This window comes from Scyliorhinus torazame, chromosome X, assembly GCF_047496885.1.
Source record: "Scyliorhinus torazame isolate Kashiwa2021f chromosome X, sScyTor2.1, whole genome shotgun sequence".
NCBI classification, from domain to species: domain Eukaryota; kingdom Metazoa; phylum Chordata; class Chondrichthyes; order Carcharhiniformes; family Scyliorhinidae; genus Scyliorhinus; species Scyliorhinus torazame.
The window spans coordinates 5,302,000-5,320,471 of record NC_092738.1 but is presented as its reverse complement, the minus strand read 5'-3'; the positions used below and the strand labels follow the sequence as shown (position 1 = coordinate 5,320,471).

General features: G+C 45.1%; 1 protein-coding gene across 4 annotated transcripts in view; it reads right to left on the bottom strand.

Annotated features, from left to right (window-relative positions):
- LOC140405375 (signal transducer and activator of transcription 5B-like) overlaps window positions 1-18,472 on the bottom strand; it is a 304,409-nt gene that overhangs the window by 284,800 nt on the left and 1,137 nt on the right. The gene's annotated exons all lie outside the window — the stretch shown is intronic.

The window sequence follows — 18,472 nt, the reverse complement described above, 5'->3', positions numbered from 1 at the left end:
AGCTCCGGGGAAATACTCAGGGAGTCCGGTAATAATAAAGCTTCATAGGAAGACAACACCCACCTTGTTTGTTTAATACTTCTTGTATCTTTTTATTTTTATTATTATTTGTACTTCTATCTTTGTTATGTAAAAACATTGGTTGGAAAAGCTTTAATAAAACATTTATTGGGGGCAGGGTCAAGGGAAATCGGGGGAACCACAGATTTGAGCCAGGGAAGTGGGATGGAAGTTTTCGGAAATGGGAAGAGAAGGGGATTAAGACGCTAAAAGATTTGTTTCTTAGGGGTCGGTTTGCAGGATTGAAGGAGCTGGAAGCGAAGTATGGGCTGGAGCAGGGGGAAATGTTTAGATACATGCAGGTTCGAGATTTTGCCAGAAAGGAGATACAGAGCTTCCCGGAGGAGCCAGCCTCCACATTGCTGGAGGAGGTGCTGACGACGGGGGGGACTGGAGAAGGGGGTAGGCCGGCCTCCACATTGCTGGAGGAGGTGCTGACGACAGGGGGACTGGAGAAGGGGGTAGTGTCAGCGGTTTACGGGGCTATTTTGGAAGAGGAGAAGGCACCACTGGAAGGGATCAAAGCAAAGTGGGAGGAAGAGTTGGGGGAGGATATGGAGGAGGGTTTCTGGTGTGAGGTGCTCCGGAGAGTGAACGCCTCCACCTCGTGCGCGAGGTTAGGGCTGATACAGCTGAAGGTGGTACACGGAGCACACCTCACGAGGGCGAGGAGGAGCCGATTCTTTGAAGGAGTAGAAGATGTGTGCGAATGTTGCGAGGGGGGGGGGCGCTAATCATGTTCACATGTTTTGGTCCTGTCCAAAGCTAGAGGTTTACTGGGAGGAGGTTTTTAGGGTAATTTCCAAAGTGGTGCACGTGAAACTGGACCCGGGCCCCCGGGAGGCCATATTCGGGGTGTCGGACCAGCCGGGGTTGGAAACGGGAGCGTAGGCAGATGTTGTAGCCTTCGCCTCGTTGATCGCCCGAAGGCGGATCCTGCTGGGATGGAGAGCAGCCTCTCCACCCAGTGCCCTGGCGTGGCGGGGGGACCTGTTGGAATTCTTGACTCTTAAGAAGGTTAAGTTTGAACTGAGGGGAAGGATGGAGGGGTTCTACAAGTCATGGGCATTATTCATTATGCACTTTCAAGAACTGGATAACATTGAACATTAGTTGGGGCGGGGGGTGGGAGGGTTGGGGGGAGGGGGGCTGTGTGTTTTAAGGGTGACTATGGGTGATCCCGAATTCCTTTTGGTCATTTGTTTGTGTGAACATGCGGGATAATGTTTGGGGTTTGGTGGGAGGATGGGATCGTTGTTATCGACATGGGGATTGACATATTTGTTGCTGATTATTGTTTCTTGTTGGTGGGTGTAAATTTGGGAGAAAATGTGAAAAAGAATAAAAATATATATATATTTTTTTTAAAAAGAGTATTTGAAAAATAGATGTAGTGATCTCTGTAGGTGCATGCACACAAGGGATTAATGGTTTCACCTTCTGACCTATTGCTCCGGTACCCACCGGAGTGCGTGACAGAATCAAAATGAAATCACAGCTTTGATAAAGCAGTCAAATTATTGACTGGCTCTCCAAAACTCTGGCAGAGAGCAAACATTCAATGCACTCAACAAATGTTACCCTGCTTGGCAACTTGCACTAGGTTAAACCAGTTGACATCTTGATCATACATGTAAACAATCAGATAGATCATTGCAACCACACCCACATAAGTGCAACCAGAAAGCTACTCTTTCACAGCAGACAGCTGATGAGGAAGATTTCACCAACTGAACAAACAGAATGACCATCAGCCCCAGAGGTCAACAGTTCCCCAACAAATGCAATGGATTAGCAGCAACACTTGCTACAGCAATGACATTCCCCGGTGAGGCAAAGTCAAGGGAACCCACACACAAGCGACTAACCAAAACCAAGCACCCTGTACGTACGTGCCTTTGGCATGAAATCACGGGAGGAGAGCGTCTTCCATTTTCTAGCTGCGGGCAAGCAAGTCAAGAGGACTGTGAAGATGGATCGCTTTGTTACAACAAAGAGATGGCCAGAAACACAAATAGGCAGTGTACCTACTGGCCAGGATCTCACACTGCTGGAGAGAGATGTTCAGGAGAGTCCATAACAGGACAGAGCAGTTCTAGTGTTAAGCTCCGAATGTACAGGGTTCCAGGGCCTCTGGTGAACAGCTTACAAAGATGTTTGGCAAGTGTGAGTACAAAACTACTACATGTTCCCCACACTACTACGGCACATCGAGAAAACAGCATTAGTAACGAAACCGTCTATAGACTGGCAAGCCTTATTCATGATGTGGAGATGCCAGTGTTGAACTGGGGTGAGCACAGTAAGAAGTCTTAGAACACCAGGTTAAAATCCAACAGGTTTGTTTCGAATCACTAGCTTTCGGAGCGCTGCTCCTTCCTCAGGTGAATGAAGAGGTGGGTTCCAGAAAAATTTATATCGACAAAATCAAAGATGCAAGACGATACCATAAGTCATAGGAGCTGAAGTAAGGCCATTCGGCCCATCGAGTCCACTCCACCATTCAATCATGGCTGATTTCAACTCCATTTACCCGCTCTCTCTCCATAGCCCTTAATTCCTCGAGAAATCAAGAATTTATCAACTTCTGTCTGAAAGACACTCAACGTCCCGGCCTCCACCGCCCTCTGGGGCAATGAATTCCACAGACCCACCACCCTCTGGCTGAAGAAATTTCTCCTCATCTCTGTTCTAAAGTGACTCCCTTTTATTCGAAGGCTGTGCCCCCGGGTCCTAGTCTCCCCTGCTAATGGAAACAACTTCCCTACATCCACCCTATCTAAGCCATTCATTATCTTGTAAGTTTCTATTAGATCTCCCCTCAACCTCCTAAACTCCAATGAATATAATCCCAGGATCCTCAGACGTTCATCGTATGTTAGGCCTACCATTCCTGGGATCATCCGTGTGAATCTCCGCTGGACCCGCTCCAGTGCCAGTATGTCCTTCCTGAGGTGTGGGGCCCAAAATTGCTCACAGTATTCTAAATGGGGCCTAGCTAATGCTTTATAAAGCTTCAGAAGTACATCCCTGCTTTTATATTCCAAGCCTCTTGAGATGAATGACAACATTGCATTTGCTTTCTTAATTACGGACTCAACCTGCAAGTTTACCTTTAGAGAATCCTGGACTAGGACTCCCAAGTCCCTTTGCACTTCAGCATTATGAATTTTGTCACCGTTTAGAAAATAGTCCACGCCTCTATTCTTTTTTCCAAAGTGCAAGACCTCGCACTTGCCCACGTTGAATTTCATCAGCCATTTCTTGGACCACTCTCCTAAACTGTCTAAATCTTTCTGCAGCCTCCCCACCTCCTCCATACTACCTGCCCCTCCACCTGTCTTTGTATCATCGGCAAACTTAGCCAGAATGCCCCCAGTCCCGTCATCTAGATCGTTAATATATAAAGAGAACAGCTGTGGCCCCAACACTGAACCCTGCGGGACACCACTCGTCACCGGTTGCCATTCCGAAAAAGAACCTTTTATCCCAACTCTCTGCCTTCTGCTTGACAGCCAATCATCAATCCATGTTAGTACCTTGCCTCGAATACCATGGGCCCTTATTTTACTCAGCAGTCTCCCGTGAGGCACCTTATCAAAGGCCTTTTGGAAGTCAAGATAGATAACATCCATTGGCTCTCCTTGGTCTAACCTATTTGTTATCTCTTCAAAAGAACTCTAACAGGTTTGTCAGGCACGACCTCCCCTTACTAAATCCATGCTGACTTGTCCTAATCTGACCCTGCACTTCCAAGAATTTAGAAATCTCATCCTTAACAATGGATTCTAGAATCTTGCCAACAACCGAGGTTAGGCTAATTGGCCTATAATTTTCCATCTTTTTCCTTGTTCCCTTCTTGAACAGGGGGGTTACAACAGCGATTTTCCAATCCTCTGGGACTTTCCCTGACTCCAGTGACTTTTGAAAGATCATAACTAATGCCTCCACTATTTCTTCAGCTATCTCCTTTAGAACTTTAGGATGTAGCCCATCTGGGCCCGGAGATTTAATCAATTTTTAGACCTCTTAGTTTCTCTAGCACTTTCTCCTTTGTGATGGCTACCATATTCAACTCTGCCCCCTGACTCTCCCTAATTGTTGGGATATTACTCATGTCTTCTTCTGTGAAGACTGACGCAAAGTACTTATTCTGTTCCTCAGCTATTTCCTTGTCTCCCATCACTAGATTACCAATGTCATTTTGGAGCGGCCCAATGTCAACTTTTGCCTCCCGTTTGTTTTTAATGTATTTAAAGAAACTTTTACTATCATTCCTAATGTTACTGGCTAGCCTACCTTCATATTTGATCCTCTCTTTCCTTATCTCTCTCTTTGTTATCCTCTGTTTGTTTTTGTAGCCTTCCCAATCTTCTGACTTCCCACTACTCTTTGCCACATTATAGGCTTTCTCTTTTGCTTTGATGCATTCCCTAACTTCCTTTGTCAGCCATGGCTGCCTAATCCCCCCTCTGATAACCTTTCTTTTCTTTGGGATGAACCTCTGTATTGTGTCCTCAATTACTCCCAGAAACTCCTGCCATTGCTGCACTACTGTCTTTCCCACTAGGCTCTGCTCCCAGTCGATTTTCGTCAGTTCCTCCCTCATGCCCCTGTAGTTACCTTTATTTAACTGTAACACCTTTACATCTGATTCTACCTTCTTTCTTTCAAATTGGAGATTGAATTCTACCATATTATGATCACTGCCTCCTAAGTGTTCCCTCACTTTAAGATCTTTTATCAAGTCTGGCTCATTACATAACACTAAGTCCAGAATGGCCTGTTCCCTAGTGGGCTCCATCACAAGCTGTTCCAAAAAGCCCTACTGTAAACATTCAATGAATTCCCTTTCCTTGGGTCCACTGGCAGTATTATTTACCCAGTCCACCTGCATATTAAAGTCCCCCATGATCACGGTGACCTTGCCTTTCTGACATGCACTTTCTATCTTGTGCCCCTGGTCCTGACCACTGTTAGGAGGCCTGTACATAACTCCCATTATGGTTTTTTTGCCTTTGTGGTTCCTCAACTCTACCCACACAGACTCCATATCATCCGACCCCATGTCGTTTAGTGCTATTGATTTAATTTCATTCCTAATTAACAAGGCAACCCCGCCCCCTCTGCCCACCTCCCTGTCTTTTCGATAGGTTGTGAATCCCTGGATGTTTAAATGCCAGTCCTGAACCCCCTGCAACCATCTCTCGGTGATGCCTACCACATCATACCTGCCAGTCACAATCTGGGCCACAAGCTGATTTACCTTGTCCCATACACTGCGCGCATTTAAATATAGCACCTCTAAGATACTTTGAATGGGAGTCTTTGAGGTCGGTCAGCAGCAGCAACCCAGGGAGGGGGGGGGGGGGGGGGGGGGGTTGCCGAGGGGATGTTTGAGCAAGAGAACACATGAAAGATTTGGGAAACTGGCACATACGGGAGAGAGCCAGTGTACAAAGCTATGTAACATATCGTTTTACCATGTATATATCTTGCTATGTGCGATTTCTTTCTATTTTGTTACGAGGGGGGGGGGGGGGGTTATTGTTTGTAAGGGTGAAAAATTGTGTTAAAAAAACTTTAATAAATATATATATTTTTTTTTTAAAAAGAATGGGAGTCTTTGCAGATAATTAAGTCTTTACAGGTCCAGACGGAGCAACTGGAAAGAGGGGTAACCCAAGGTTAAAGAGGTGTGAATTGTGGCAAGCCAGGACAGTTGGTAGGATTTTGCAGGCCAGATGGTTGGGGGTGAATGTAACGCGACATGAATCCCAGGTCCTGGTTGAGGCCGCACTCATGTGTGCGGAACTTGGCTATAAGTTTCTGCTCGGCGATTTTGCATTGCGATCTATAAGTTGCATTGCAGGAACTCACCAAGGCTCCTTAGGCAGCACCTTCCAATCCCATGACCGCTGCCATCTAAAAGGATAAGGACTGCCATTGTAGACCAATTACATTGTCTTCTCACAATGTTTGCGCCACTTCTACAAATATAGACACGGATTGTCAATGAGCTATTTCACTGCGAGGAGCATCACTGCCAAGCCCAATGATTTTCACCCTCAACATCCACTTTCTAGCAGGGGACACTGGATAGCAATCAGAAGTGAAATTCCAACTAATTTCTTCCTTCACAACCTAGGGACATGGCGACCAGTTGTCGGATCCCTGTAGAAAACCTGATCAGGTAACTCAGCACAAATTAGAATTGAACCTGACCATGACACACCAGGTGGTGCATTTACATACTGAACCATTAAGGAATTCTGTCATTGTCTAACTTGCTCTTATCTTGGGAGGTTAAACAAGGAAGGAGAGTATTTATTTAATTGCATGGCTGTTGCTGGTTCAAAATCCTGGGACTCCCTCCCCAACAGTACTGTGGTTTACCTACCCCACTGGGACTGCAGCAGTTCAAGAAGGCAGTTCACCAGCAGCTTCTCAAGGGGTAATTAGGGATGGGCAGTAAATGCTGACCGAGCCAGCGACGCCCACATCCCTTGGATGAATAAAAAAACTCACAAGAACTTTGCTTTAACCTTCTCAGCAGAGAAAGAAAACAGGCAATGTTAATGAGCGCAGTATGCGTGTGACCGACATCAGTACCAGTTTACAGCATATTAAATTTTATCTGCTAAAATAACAAAAGAAATCCGGGAGATTGAAACAATAGCCACCTGAAATTGATGCCAATTCCAGGAGGCTCCCAGTCATTCTGGGAGGGTTGACATCCCCAGTTAGAAACATCATCCTAACTATGCTCTTTTTGAATTAGCACCTTGTGACGTCAATGGTGCTAAATAACTATAGGTTGTTGTAAGGTTTGACTATTGTGGGTACCTTGAGTGAAACTGAGAAGCAGGGAAGTAAGCTCCTGCCGCAAGTCACTTCTCTGTACAGATCAACAATGTGTCTTATCAGATCAAAAGGTTTTTTTTCCTCCCTATTTCTGTGTCGAGTGTTTAAAATGCTTTGAATGCCAGAGAAATTGCATAATCCAAAACATATGCAGAACTCACACTCTCACGCAAGGTACATAATTCATGACTTTAGCCAACATATCACACAATGGTACTATATTATTGCAGTCAAAATGTTCAGACAAAAAAAATTAGCCAGACTTCTACCAATTGTTGCCATTCGGCACCGGAGACGCCAATGTTGCTCTTTTTAATGAGTGGAATACTATCCCACGAGCGTCACCAATAATGTTGCCAAATGAACTAGAAATGGCAATTATTAATAATAATATTGCTTTTCAGAGTCGCCAGGTATCAAATGATACCACCACAAGGCTTTACCGGATATCGATCAAAGACCAAACAACCAGTTAGTCAGTTCAAGTTCAAAGATAGTTTATTTTTATTTACACACAAGGATTACTTCGACATGCGACATAAAACACTACAAGTTAAACTAAACCTAACAACTACAACAACCTGTACTTAACTTCAGGGCAACCGGCTCTGTGCAGATGAACAAGGACTTTGTCCGGATCTTGCGTGGCTGGGTGGAAGAAGTGGCTCTGTTTCTGCTGGGCTCATCCGTCTGGTAGCGATCGTTGGTCTTGAACTTGTCTTCTGGTCGTAATGCTACACTTGGTTTTAGGCATAGGCCAGGGCCAAGAGAGACCGAGCACATGGCTGTGCCTCTTTTGATCCCTCTGGGATTTCGCACTCTTTGGGGCGGTCCTTAGCTTTGGACCCAATAATTCGGCAGGCTTCGATCACTGCCTTCGATTTTGGCCAATAAAGGGGCGGGTACCTTGATGGCTGGGCGTGTCCTGAGCGGTCATTGACCTTGGCTGTTTGGGCTTTCTTAGCAAAGGGAGTGGCGCCGGTTAGTTTGCATCTGTATCGGTTACCTGAGTACAGTCCTTTTGTTCTGGGGAAATGGGCCATTAGAATGCAAACGAGTGAGGGTTTCGATCGGGTCTGGCTACCTGGGTTGCAAATACACACACACAAACTCGGCGTGTGTCGGAGTCCTGGGTTGGCCATAATTCCCATGGTCCTTTGCAGGTGGCCATCTAAGATGGCTACACAATACAGCCAAAATAATTAGGATATTTTACTAATATGCAATAATAAACATAACACATTTGGATGGCATGGCACTGGAACTATTTCAACAGAGGCATTAACCCATTTCGAATGAACAAATCAACACATTACAATAGTATGCAAATTAGTGTCCTGCAAACACTGAAGACAAATCTCCAAAGAAACAGGTGAACAAATTGCAGGTGCGAGATCATAATTTTCTACAACTCTCTGGATTCAGGTACTGTATCTTTGAATTGGAAAACTGCAAATGGATACAATATGCAAAAAATTCAAGACATAACATGTAATGAAGGTCGCAGGTTTAGCAGGGAAAAGGCAATTTTCCCAAAGCTCTCCACCACTGGATTAATTGATAGAGATTGATTACCAGTAGTTAATAACTCCATTATTGTTGTATCACGCAACTAACAGGGTGGCAGAAGGCCAGGTTGGCAAATCCTGTGTCACTCCATCATCCAAGGAAGAAACCACAGGTGTCAGTTTATCAGTTACTGGAATCAATCACCAGAGAAAGAACAACTGAGAACAATTGCACAATTATGAGCTGATCAGCTCAACCAGTCCTTATTGGTGTTCATGCTCCACCCGAGCCTCCTCCCATCTTTCAAAGTGGATTTGTGAGGGATGGGTCAAGTCTGATTAATCTAGTTGAATTTTTTTGAGCATGTCACTCACATGGTGGAAAGGAGTGTCTATTGAGGTTGCCAATATGAACTTCAAGAAGACATTCGATAAGGTTTCATACAAGAGATAATTAGCAAAAATGAAAGCACAGGAGAATGGAGCTAACCTTGTGACATGGGATAGGAGGTAGGAGACAGAGGGGTCAATTATATCATGGGATATTTTGTTAACTCAGTGATGTTGATGGTGCGGCCACATTTGGAGTATTGCGTGCAATTCTGGTCGCCGCATTATAGGAAGGATGTGGAAGCATTGAAAAGGGTGCAGAGGAGATTTACCAGAATGTTGCCTGGTATGGAGGGAAGATCTTATGAGGGAAGGCTGAGGGACTTGAGGCTGTTTTCGTTAGAGAGAAGGTTAAGAGGTGACTTAATTGAGGCATACAAGATGATCAGAGGATTGGATAGGGTGGACAGTGCCTTTTTCCTCAAATGGTGATGTCTAGCACGAGGGGACATAGCTTTAAGTGAAATGAATGAAAGAAAATTGCTTATTGTCACAACTAGACTTCAAATGAAGTTACTGGGAAAAGCCCCTAGTCGCCACATTCCGGCGCCTGTTCGGGGAGGCTGTTACGGGAATTGAGGGGAGATACATATAAGACAGATGTCAGAGGTAGGTTCTTTACTCAGAGTAGTAAGGGCGTGGAATGCCCTGCCTGCAACAGTAGTGGACTCGCCAACACTAAGGGCATTCAAATGGTCATTGGATAGACATATGGACGATAAGGGAATAGTGTAGATGGGCTTTCGAGTGGTTTCACAGGTCGGCGCAACATCGAGGGCCGAAAGGCCTGTACTGCGCTGTAATGTTCTATGTTCTATGTGACTAAAAATGGGGTCAGTGACCGTACTGTTCTGTTTGCACTGACAATCAGACTGCTGTCATTTTCACAGGGGCCTACTGCTTGGCAGCTGAAGCAGCAGCCTGAAATAATGGGCTGGCTCCTTTCCAATGGAAATCAGGATCCTTTGACGCAGGTAAGAGCTCATCCGGGATTTGGGCAGATCTCGACAATTGAATACTTTGCTCATGGGTTGTGGCATTCTAACCATTGGCCAGGCTCCATAAAAACGATGTGGGCAGCTGTCAGCTTGGCCCTGCATCTGCATTGCATTCTCTACCTTCCTCAGAACACCTAACCACAGGCCTCTGCCTGCATTCCAGAGGATGGAGAGCAGCATCAGGATGCCAAATTCAAATTAGACCAGGGTCTCAAAATTACAACACTTCTTGGCTGCTGGAATGGGTTTGCAGGTGATACAAAGTTTTTTATTTTTTATTTTAGAGTACCCAATTCATTTTAGGGGCTGTTTAGCACAGGGCTAAATCGCTGGCTTTGAAAGCAGACCAAGGCATGCCAGCAGCACAGTTCAATTCCCGTAACAGCCTCCCCGAACAGGCGCCGGAATGTGGCGACTAGGGGCTTTTCACAGTAACTTCATTGAAGCCTACTTGTGACAATAAGCGATTTTCATTTCATTTCATTTTCCAATTAAGGGGCAATTTAGTGTGGCCAATCCACCTACCCTGCACATCTTTGGGTTGTGGGGGCGAGACCCACGCAAACACGGGGAGAATGTGCAAACTCCACACGGACAGTGACCCAGAGCCGGGATCGAACCTGGGACCTCGGCGCCGTGAGGCAGCAATGTTAACCATTGTGCCACCGTGCTGCCCTAGATGATACAAAGTTGGACGGTACAGTAAATAGTGCAGACGGGAACAGAAAGCTGTAATAGGACATTGACAGATTAAGTGAGTGGGCAAAATTGTGGCAGATGGAGTGAGGTCATCCACTTTGGACCAAGGAAAGATAGATCACAATATTTTCTGAATGAGTAGAAGCTCGGAACTGTGGGTGAGCAACAGAATTTGGATGTCCATGGGGAGAAATCACTACGCTGGCGGGCAGGAGTCAAATAAATACTTAAATAGTCTTTATCTCAAGGGATAAGAGGAGGTGATGTTTCAGTAGTATAGAACTTTGGTCAGAACCCATCTGGAGTAACTGCATTCAGTTGTGGTAATTGACCCTTGAGTCAAAGGGTAAGTGGAGTTTTTAAAATGATAAAAAGGGACATGCAGAGAAATGTTTACCCTCTGGTCAGAAGATTCAGAACAGGAGGGCTTAATCTCAAAATTAGAGTTAGGTTGTTCATGGGTGACATCAGGAAGCATTTCTTCACATAAGGGGTAGTGAAACTCCCTGCCCCCAAAATGCAGTGGACACTGGGGAACATTTGGAATTATGCGGAGGTCAATAGATTTTTGTTAGGTAAAGGTTATGAAACAAAGACTAATAAAGAGTTAAAATACAGATCAGCCATGATCTGATTGAATGTCAGAACAGCCTCGAGGGCTGAGTGTTCCTAAAGTAGGAAGCACCACAGCAGCATGTCAACTCAAATGTTGTGACTCAGAGGCTGTGCCAATTATCAAAAGTGGGAGCTTTCAAGTAGCTTGCTTTGCTCAGCTCGAGTCCCCAATGCATTACTCAGTTGTTGGTGAGCTAAACACACAGGCCTTGGAATTTGGTTGCGCAGCCTGCCAGCATGAACGCACCTGCATTGAAATAGGTAGGTCCACGAGCCAAACAACTGTGGACCTCATTTAAAATTAAACGGGTGGGCTGAGGATATGCAAGGTCCCTTTAAGAACTACTGATCAGGCAATATGCCGACAGTGATCTTGAACGCAAATCAGTGTTCAAGGCAGCTCAATTTTAGATTAGGGACCTGACAGAAGTTAGGCCGCCTATTTTTGTTTGTATTAATGAGATAGAAACAATGGGGATCTGATATTACTATTCATTCCATTCACTAAATGCACAGATTAATCAGGAAAAAACAATGGCACAAATTGATCATGAAAAATATATATTATGAATCCTAAGGCAGAAAGACAAATCGATTCAAGACAGCGGACTGCCAAAACATGTGCTATTTCTTGTCTATAGTATCAGGGGTGTGAAATATCCAGGGGCTGAGATCACATCATAAGAGTGGCCAAGCAATTTATCTAATCAAATCAGATGACTACTGCGCAATTAAAACCATAAAAAAGCACTGTGGGTTCATTACTGAAGGGATAGAATTGAAAAGCAGAGAAGTTATATTATAAATAAACGTGGTTAGATCATACTTGGAGAACTTGGCACACTATTGATCTCCATATTATAAAAAAATGTACAAAATAAAGGATGATACCTGAAGTGAGAGGTTATAACCATTAGGAAAGATTGAACAGGCAGGGGGGCTCTTTAGTCCAAGAAAGACCAAGGGATGACCCAATAAAGGTTGTTAAGATAGGATAGACATAGGAAAGAGGTTTCCAATTGTGAAAAGACCAAAACTTCGGGACCATAACTACAAAATAGTCACTAATAATTCCAATAGAGAATTCAACAGAAACAACTGTACTCCGAGAGCGAGAATGTGGAACTTGATACCACAAGTAGTTACATTTAAGGGAAAGTGTGATAAACACAATAGAGAAAGGAATAGAAGGATATGGTAATAGGGTTAGATGAAATAGAGGGGAGGAGATTTGAGTGGAAGATGAACATTGGCACGGACCGGTTGTCTGCTTCTGTAGGGCAGCACGTGGCGCAGTGGACAGCACTGGGACTGCGACGCTGAGGATCCGGGTTCGAATCCCGGCCCTAGGTCACTGTCCGTGTGGAGTTTGCACATTCTCCCCATGTCTGCGTGGGTTTCACCCCCATAACCCAAAAGATGTGCAGGTTAGGTGGATTGGCCACGCTAAATTGTCCCTTAATTGGAAAAAAATTAATTGGGTATTCTAAATTTATTAAAACAAAATGTCTGCTTCTGTGCTATAGACTCAAATGTAGGCAAGAAAGTGAACTGTTATCATGTGACTACAGGACTTATTTCACCAACTGATAAGAGAATAGTTCAGATACAAGGCTGCACATTTTGTGTCACTGCAAAATGGTTTGCACATTGCAACAGAAGTGAAGAAAGTTGTGTAACTGCAGTTAAACTAGCATGAAATATTCTATATTAGGTTTGGGACCATCTCACAGGGGTAGGTTTTCACTGCATGGTTTGGACAGCTGGAGCAGAATAATCAAAGCCAAACCAACTTTTTTAATTTTTAAAAATGGACTGCAGGACTGTATTTCATCACCGTGGCAGATATATTGAGAAAGAGAATAAGAGTAGACCAGAAAGCCCCTGAAGCCTGCTCCACCATTTAATAACAGCTGAACTTCTACCTCAATGCCACTACCCCGCCCAATCCTCATATCCCTTTATTCTCTTAGTATGTACAAACCGGTCGATCTCACACTCTTGAATATAGAACATTGAATATAGAGCACAGTACAGGCCTTCAGCCCTCGATGTTGTGCCGACCATTTATCCTAATCTAAGATCAACCTAACCTCCACCCCTTCAATTTACTGCTGTCCATGTGCCTGTCGAAGAGTCGCTTAAATGTCCCTAATAACTCCGACTCCCCCACCTCTGCTGGCAGTGCATTCCACACACCCACCACTCTCTGTGTAAAGGAATAGCGGCTCATTCTACTCAAAATTCTCCTCATAGGTCAATCTTCTCGTCCCGAGAATCAGTTTGGGTGAACCGTGATTGTACCCATCAAAATTAAATGTGTCCTTTCAAGAACAACATAATTGCAGCCAGGATTCCTCTGCAATGAAAGCTGGCATTTCAATTTCTTTCCTAACTGCTTGCTGCACCTCCATGTTAGCTTTCTGTGGTTTGTGTAAAAGGACACCCAAATCCCTCTGCATATCAACATTTGCTAGTCATTCACTGTTTCAAACAATATTCTGCTTTCCTATCTAAGTGGATAATTTCACATTTCCCCACAGTATTGAATCTAAAAATTTGCCAGTCATGTTGCAGCTGTATAGAACCTTAGTTAGGCCACACTTGGAGTATAGTGTTCAATTCTGGTCGCCACACTACCAGAAGGATGTGGAGGCTTTAGAGAGGGTGCAGAAGAGATTTACCAGAATGTTGCCTGGTATGGAGGGCATTAGCTCTGAGGAGCGGTTGAATAAACTCGGTTTGTTCTCACTGGAACGACGGAGGTTGAGGGGAGACCTGATAGAGGTCTACAAAATTATGAGGGGCATAGACAGAGTGGATAGTCAAGAGGCTTTTCCCCAGGGTAGAGGGGTCAATTACTAGGGGGCATAGGTTTAAGGTGCAAAGTTTAGAGGAGATGCGCGAGGCAAGTCTTTTTACACAGAGGATGGTGGGAGCCTGGAACTTGCTGTTGGGGGAAGCAGTGGAAGCAGGGACGAATACAATGTTTAAGAGGCATCTTGACAAATACATGAATAGGATGGGAATAGAGGATATGGACCCTGGAAGTGTAGAAGATTGTAGTTTAGACGGGCAACATGGTCGGCATGGGCTTGGAGGGCCGAAGGGCCTGTTCCTGTGCTGTACTTTTCTTTGTTCTTTGTATACTCCATCCATCTCGTCTATATTCCTCTGCAACCTCCTTGCATGATCCAGTTTACTTTCCAGCAACCCTGTGACGCCCCACCAGGTACATCCTGCCAACCCGAAAGTGGTTCATCAATTCTTATTTGATTTTCTGTCTATTAATCAACCCTCAACCCAAACTAATATAAATAATATTTAGATTGTATTATGCCGGGTTTTGAAATCCTGTGGATTACCACTTTAATTTTGATATAGCAGTACTTTGAATCACATACAAATTAAACAAACACATTCAAAGGCCTGTTCTATTTTGATTCTGCTCATAAATAATGCGCTTGTAGGAACATGGGACTTAAGAGCAGGGCCCATTTGCCCCTTTGAGCTGCTCTGACATTCAATAAGATCATAGCTGACCTGGTGTGGTCTCAACTTTAAACTGGGTCCCCTAGTTCTCCTGGAGAAGGGGATTAACGTAGAGTCTAGATGACTCTTTGAAAAGCTAATCCAGACTCTAAACGTCAGCTCCTTCTCCCCCCACAGACGCTGTCAGACCTGCTGAGATTGTCCAGTATTGTCTGTTTTTGTTTCAGATTTCAGCATCTGCAGTGATTGCTTTTATCCCCTGCAGCCACTTGGGTTGGCCACTCCCTGACTTAAAATGGAGAACCGCAAAGGCTGCAGGGAAATTCAGCCAAAAACTAGCAAGTGCAAAAATCCTGTGTATTAGAACTTGCAAAACAACCAGACAGCGCTGAAACCAGCAGCCATCTGCATAGTAATGAGCATCGCCGGGAACAATTGAAACACTTCAGGTGAATAAGGCCAAGCCAGACTCCTCGGCGCCAGCAGGAGCCAAGACAAAGGATGGCCAACGGACACTCAGGGACCGCCCAGCGATCAGGGAACGGCTCCAGTATTGGAGAAATCGATCCAAGTGATCGGAACGTAGTCCAATCACTTGGAACCAGGTACGGGGTCCGCCCAAAGGGGCGGGAAGCCCCTGGGGACTATAAAATAGAGTCCCCAAGTTCAAATCATCCTTCTTGGCAGGGTCACTCAGCAATGAATCAACCCTTGAGTGAACTGTCCAAGCTGCCGCATCAACCAAGTAAGTCTCCAGTCAACACTCGCTACGAGATAGGTGCTCCTAGCTACAAGTCTATACCAGCTTTTAAATCCTGCAGACTCAGATCGAACGAAAGGCCATTTGTTCCCCTGACCTGGTGGGCCAATTCCGAAGCTAAGTATAGGCCTTTTAGTGATAGAGAATAGTCTAGAAAGTAGAGTTAATGCATGAATAGTGATTTACTGTGTATAATAAATGTGTTTTGATTTGAATCTTACTAATTGGTGTTGAGTTATTGATCAGTACTTGAACTTGAACCTCGTGGCGGTATCATAAAGATACCTGGCGACTCTAGAGCAAAGGTTATAGAAACAGAGCAAATTCAGTAAAGACCCAACGGGCAACGAATTAAGAGCCAACCAAAAGTTAGCAACACCCTTAATTCTCCTTTTCATACAAGCTGTCAGTCAGGAATTTTAGAGTTGTAAATTCATTCCAGCAAAACTACATTGTGGTCTACTTTCACTACCATTTTGTGCACCACGAGTATTCCGATACAGGTGACTGGTTAAAATAATGTTTCAGTACTTCTGCCAGGATGGTATTTGAGATACCAATCAGCCTCGGTGCTCCAGGCTAGGAAAGGGAATATAAACAACAGCTCCTGCTCTTGACTCTTGCTGGAAAGTGCACCATATGTAACAGTGGGCAAGAGCAGGAGAGAGCTCACTCATGATGCCTGTATAGTCGACCAACCAACTGTGCACTGTCTAGGTTAGTATTGTTACTGATTGATGGGAGCTCAATGTAAGCAAATATGCTTGTGGGATACATTTACTTGTACTATACAAGTATACACAAAGCATTTTTGACCAAAATTAGTGCTGGGCACTAGCAATCATAGTCACCCCTGTAACCATTATTGAATAGCACTGATCTTCTGGATACTTGGGCAACGTGTTAAAGAACAAATGACCAGAATACATGGTTGTCTTTTTCAGTATTGTGCACCACAAATAGGGAGGAGAAACATTGAAGGAGTCAAAGTTTATGGATTGGCAGCAGGCAGGGGGAGAGAGAAAGAGAGTTTGGGCCACAATCAGATCAGCCATGATCTTGTGGAATGGGAGAAATAGGCCCATGGGGCCAAATGGCCTACTCCTGCTCCTATTTGAATGACACCCATTCCACCACGTTCAACATCCATTCCCTCCACCACCGACACGGGCAGCACGGTAGCATTGTGGATAGCACAATTGCTTCACAGCTCTAGGGTCCCAGGTTCGATTCCCGGCCGCGAAGTCTGCACATCCTCCCAGTGTGTGCGTGGGTTTCCTCCGGGTGCTCCGGTTTCCTCCCATAGTCCAAAGATGTGCAGGTTAGGTGGACTGGTCATGCTAAATAGCCCTTCATTTCCAAAAGAGTTGGGTTGGGTGGGGTTACGGGGATAGTGTGGAGGTTTGGGCTTGGGTAGGGTGCTCTTTCAAAGGGCTGGTGCAGACTCAATGGGCCGAATGGCCTCCTTCTGCACTGTAAAGTCTATGATATCTATGACACAGTGGCAGCAGTGTGTACCATCTACAAGACGCACAAAAGCAACTTGTCAAGGGTCCTTCGACAGCACCTTCCAAACCTGCAACCTCTACCACGGAGAAGGACTTAGAAGAGCAGATACATGGAGAACACCACCATCTGCAAGTTCCCCTCCAGGCCACACACACCATCCTGCCTTGGAAATATATCACTGTCGCTAGGCCAAAAATCAGTTGTTACAGCGCACGAGGTAGCCATTTGGACCATTTTGTCTGCACCAACTCTCCAAAAGAACAACTCGCTGAATGTCAATCTCCTACCTTCTCCCTGTAACCTTGCACAGTTTTGCTTTTCAGATAACAATCTTATTTCCTTTGGAATGCTTCAGTTAAATCTGCCTCCAACCCTCTCAGCCAGCGCATTCCAAAGCTTAACCACTTGCTGCTTGATAAGGTTTTTCCTCGGTTCACTTTTGCTTCTTTTACTAATTACTTGAAAATCTGTGCCCTTTCATTCTTGATCCTTTCACAAGTGGGAAGTTCCCGTCTGCAAGATACACTGCTGCCACTGTGTCGCTGGTGGAGGGAATGGGTGTCATTCAAACGTTTGAGAACACACACTAAACAGATTCAAAAAGAGCTTCTTCCCTGCTGTTACCAGACTCCTGAACGACCCTCTTATGGGCTGAACTGATCTCTTCACACATCTTCTCTACTGAGTAACACTACACTCCTGTATGCTTGACCTGATGTCTATGTACTCACATTGTGTATTTATCGTATGTCCTATATTTTTCCATGTATGCAACAATCTGCCTGGACTGTACACAGAATACTTTCCACTGTACCTCAGTGCACATGACAATAAATCAAATATAAATCTACATCTCTATTCAGGCCCCTCAATTTTGAATACCTGCATTAAATCTCTTCTCAGGCTATTTTTCCTCCAAGGAAAACGATCCCAAATTCTCCAAACTCCTGGAATTCCCTTCCAAACTATAACCACAGGAACTGCAGCAGTTGAAGGCAGTGGCTCACTGCCACCTTAGGCTGGGCAATCATGGATATGCTGCTGGAAGCGGCAGGTCGGATTGGGGCCAGGGTTGGAATTCTGACGGACAATCCGCTGCCTGCAGCCCGGGGTAGGTTGCTGCTGTTCCTGGAGGTTTGACCCCTTGGACGGTTGGGATAGACTCTGGGACTTTCCTGCCTTTTACTGACTGTTGCCTACTTTGGAGCGACCCTGGCCGTTGCCATTGGAGGACTTTGAGAACATGTTGCTTCTTGTGAATTTCGGCTAAAGCTCCTGGGCCGGGGTCACGACATGGAACGTGTAAATTGGGTCTGGCTTGGGTCACTGTCTGTGCGGAGTCTGCACATCCTCCCCGTGTGTGCGTGGGTTTCCTCCGGGTGCTCCGGTTTCCTCCCACAGTCCAAAGATGTGCAGGTTAGGTGGATTGGCCATGCTAAATTGCCCTTTGTGTCCAAAATTGCCCTTAGTGTTGGGTGGGGTTACGGGGATAGGGTGGAGGTGTTGGCCTTGGGTAGGGTGCTCTTTCCAAGAGCCGGTGCAGACTCGATGGGCCGAATGGCCTCCTTCTGTACTGT